A 4,722-nucleotide genomic window follows, 5' to 3' on the forward strand; every position below is an offset into this window, starting at 1 on the left:
AAAGCACCTCTTTATAAAAAATTGAAACTTGCAAGAAATATATGGACAGAATAATTAATTATATATTTTAAAATGTATATCAATAACAACCTGTAATATATTGAGATTGTATGAAATTAATTATTTCAGTCTCAGCCTGATATAAATTTATATATATATATATATATATATATATATATATATATATATATATATATATATATATATATATATATATATATATAAAATATAGTTTGAATCGATTTTATTTTATATAATAATTTGATTTACAAATATTAAAATGGAATTCTAAATTATTTTCAAAAATGTTATACCCCATACATTCCATAATAATTTGGGTAGATGTAAGACTGGGTCACTTTAATAGATCAATAATTAACATATCGATTAATAAATCAAACCTTAAAAGAAATCACCACCAGCGAAGAGAAGCATAAATAACGGGTTGTTGAAGAAACTATTTTGGTATGGGGTATTTCTAAGTGGCGCACGGGCGCCTGATTGCCCCATTTGCAGTTGTCTCAAAATACTGAATTGGGGTTCGACAAAAGCTGCCGGCTGTTGTTGTTGTTGTTGTTGTTGTTGTTGTGGAGGGGAAACCGCAAGTGGGTCGTATTGTTGTGGAGGTACATCATATTGTTGGGGTGGTGGATTGTATGCTTGTTGTTGTGGTGGTGGTTGGGGTGGTTGCTGCTGCTGTGGTGGCTGTTGTTGATTAAATGACACCTGTTGATATGGTCCTGCTGCAGCTTGAGGGCACACTGAAATGGAAAGAATAAAATATTATTTGACCTGACATGGATGTTTGAAAAACCTTAAAAAATCCATGAGCGTTTTGGAAGTCTCACCGGTTAGTTTTTAGATTTTACGGTGTTTAAATGGGCTGTATGCATAATTTAGGACAAATCTGTCAAGCCACAACAGCTATATACAAATGTTTTACCTTTCTAGTTACTAGCCATACACTTTATTGTGCGTTAACGGAAACTCGTGAACAATAAGTCAGCGCAGGGTATTATGTAACGTTTAAAATTATTGTGAATATAACACTATTCAAAATTAATTACAGATATGTTCGTGGTGAGATTGATAATGGCTCTTTAATACGAGGTTGACTATCTGGCGAGGAATCAAAATTATGTTGTTAATTATCAACAAATATCTATATCCCAATCCAAACACGACACCGAATGCAACATTATCCGAATTTTAACGATTTCGTGTCTGATCGTTTAAATACCTACATCGGGTAGCTGGGCCCATGTTTGTTTGGAGATAAAAAAAAAACATTATTGATGGCGGTTGTTCTCTCTATAGAAATACAGATTTCGTTTATCGGCGACAGTAACGACAATAATATTTTATTCTGTGCAATTTAGCAATGATCCACAATATAATAATGGATGTTTTCGACATCGCCATGCATTTGTGGACATAAAGCAGCACGCAATATTTACTGCTTCTTGTGTGGCTGTGAATAGAACACTACCTTGCCCGACTTTCTGGTTTTAGCTAGCAATTATTTTAAGACAAAAATTCATAGTCTAAAAACGATATAATATCTGTTCTTATTCTGCATGGAGAATAAAATACCAAACCAAATGGTCGTATAATTTTGAAAATTTGGATCAATGAATAAGTTTTGTATCTAACTAGTACATTAAATCTGTTTGTTGTCTACTAGCCAATTTAATTGCTCACCCCAGGACAGATTTCCCTGCTGTCTATATATTATACATATATATCGGAGACATGGTTAGTCCAGGTTTTCACTCATATAATATATATAAGAATATGTACGGCCCTACGCGCTGAAACGTTTTGTAAACGGTCGTTAATTTAACATCGAAAATATCGTTCCGTCTAGCAAACCAGTGTGGTGCTGTTTCAAAGAAAACAATAAACCAAGGGAATTTTTTATGACATGCGAGCTGAAGATTCTGAATATAGGTCTGTCGCGACCACATCCTTCTTTTACACTTACCAGGTGTGTACAAAACACTGACAAAAAGAACAACTAACGAACAGAGGCACACTGTCTTCATCTTCTAATCTAGGGGATAAAGAAATAAACATTATAATCAAAGCTAGATATTTATTTCATTTCATTTTAAAAGAAGGGTTTTGATTTACTACACTGGTCCCAATCGATTTCTAAAAGGATCTGAAGACGAGTTCTGCCAAGCTATTAGACTATTTACATGTAATAGTGAAATGCAGCCGTTTTCGGAGATTGGAGATTTCGTCATCATGTCGCAAACAACCTGTGATTTCGACAAGTACACCAAGGCTGACCAAGTCTGATTTTGTAAACCAGTCGTCTTAAGTGAAGTCTGACAGCGTGTGCCCAGAGTCTATTTCAGACTCTTACAACTACCAATGCCTCCCAATCAAATTAATCAAACGTATCTTTAGAAATCATACCTCCTTTCAAATCCCTCGTAACAAATCGGAGGACAAGGGCCAGTCTATGTGACTTTTAATGTAGGCTAATTTTTTATTTAAAACGGGGTGAAATACCTTTTTTTTTTAAAAAAAGAATATTTTATAAGACCTGTTTATCATGATCTATTGGTGAATTATTAATAAAAATTTAACTTATAGAACGGTAATATTATAAAGACAATTTGAGTTAAATGCACAACAGCGCGATAACAGACATTTCCAGAGGCACATACAGTGAGAAACATATTTATTCAAGGGAAGTAACTCCTGTTACTTTTTTTTGATACAGACCAACATTAAAAACGAATTTTCTTCTAATAATAGTCTTTCAAGATGTTAATAATGTATGGGGTTTTAATCGACAATCAATTCGGTAAAATTAATATTCATGGTTTAGAGGATATCAGAACGGTTGACAGTTACATGTTTATAGTATGCTACTTCAAGTGTTTATATCTCGAAATTTCAGTGGTCAATTAACCTCTTGCAAACTTTGGTGCAAAGACATGGCTAGTTGTGTTTAGTCCAGTGAAAATTTTGGGAAAAGATGGGGCCGAGCAAAGAGGATAGACATGAACATGACAGTCTTTGAAAAAAATGGAAACGGTCAACTCTCTTCAATATTTTTATAAGATGATTGTGACATATTTGCCCCTTCGTGGTTTAAAAGATTAAAATTATCAGAATATTAAAAAAATCCAGTATGTAGACTAAGAAATGTCATGTATTTAACATTGAAGTCAATAGGGCGTCCGTCCGTTCATTCATTGATAGGACTGGCTGACAGTATACGTGTTTGTTGAAGAAGACGATTATAAACATCTTTAGCGTAATCACCTATACTGTGTCAGCTTACAGCTATGTTCAAGTTTTTGCTTGCCTGTGCTAAAGTTGCATTGTCAATCATATTGCTTGCATTGTGAATTAGCAATAGTTTCAATCCATTAAAAATTGACTATTGAGCCCTGTACCCACAGACACACACACATACACATACACAGACAGGGGCGATGACATAATACGCCTACATCACGAATGTGGACGTATAAAAAAAAATCACGATTTGGGTTGGGGTTTTTTCTCTAATTTACATCATCTGTCGTTCATGAGTAATAAACTCATGAAAGCCCCGGGCGACAGATTGGTGTGTTTTGGGGACACCTGCGTATAATGATAGACAAGTTCCACTTGTTTATGGGTATATTTCATAGCTTTAAGTCATGACATGATTATCTTTGAGAATATTAACCTTGTCATTTTCAACTAATTCTATTAAATTTAACATAGTTAACTGTCTGGACCTCTGTGGTAGTTTGTCGCATTCATACATACTCTTATTAGTTCCTATATATGGTTGTCAATAAGTCCTCAAATTGCACATTGACCCCAAGTGCCTGGGTAGCTATATCTACATACTTACCTATGTCAAAGTTGTAAGTGGTGGTCTCAATTAAACAGTGGAATTCCTCAATGAAGTACCTAACTTCGTTAAGCAAATATAGCGAAAAGTTCCTAACAGCTCAACATTTTGAAGTGGCAAGCTATCTGGTTCAATTCTTTACATGTTGGTCTTTAATTTTTTACTTAAACTCACTTATATCAACGGGTAACCTCTAAATCTGGGACTACCCCCTTTAAACAGAAACGTCTTTTAAGATCATAACCGCAAACTTCAAAAATATTTTTGATGTGCGTGTATAAACATAATATTAAATCTAAAAGATGTGTGTGTATAAACATAATATTAAATCTAAAAAATGAAAAATGTATATATATAACTGTACCTTTGAAGAGGTTATGTATTCCTTAAATAAAGTGTATCTTGCTGCGAAGCTGAAACTTCCGAATTAGCTTTTCTTTAAAAAAAATACCCTCTCTTATACTTGGCTAGAATCTACTTGTAAAGAATAAATAATCTGTTTAACGGTTGACTTTGACAGAACTGTTACACGAGTTCTTCTGGGTCAGTCAGTTGACAAGTTAGGCATCTACACATCACACGATACGTAATTTATACCTAATATGACATCGTAAAACAGTAACCTTTTTCTCATAAATAAATTAACGATGTCCGTTCCCATGTATCTGGGTCATACTTCAGTTGAATCTGTTCATTGATTTCGGGATTTTGAATCCATCATGTGTATTGAGTGGCACTTTCGATGCACCATAGGCCTATACGTGTATTATTAGGTCTGCCATTAGACTTCGACTAACTGTAATAAACTTATACTAAAATTTACACTAAATGGGGGAATCTAGGTATCATCACTGTTC

General features: G+C 34.0%; 1 long non-coding RNA gene across 1 annotated transcript; it reads right to left on the reverse strand.

Moving 5' to 3' along the window:
• Positions 1 to 237: 237 nt before the first annotated feature.
• On the reverse strand, positions 238 to 4,044 carry LOC126832630 (uncharacterized). The gene is made up of 3 exons (XR_007684789.1): positions 3,866 to 4,044; positions 1,985 to 2,053; positions 238 to 761 (listed from the first exon to the last, which is right to left on the reverse strand). It is a non-coding gene; the product is annotated as an uncharacterized LOC126832630 (long non-coding RNA).
• Positions 4,045 to 4,722: the final 678 nt, after the last annotated feature.

The sequence above is a fragment of the Patella vulgata genome, chromosome 9, assembly GCF_932274485.2.
Source record: "Patella vulgata chromosome 9, xgPatVulg1.2, whole genome shotgun sequence".
In the NCBI taxonomy this organism is placed as follows: Eukaryota; Metazoa; Mollusca; class Gastropoda; family Patellidae; genus Patella; species Patella vulgata.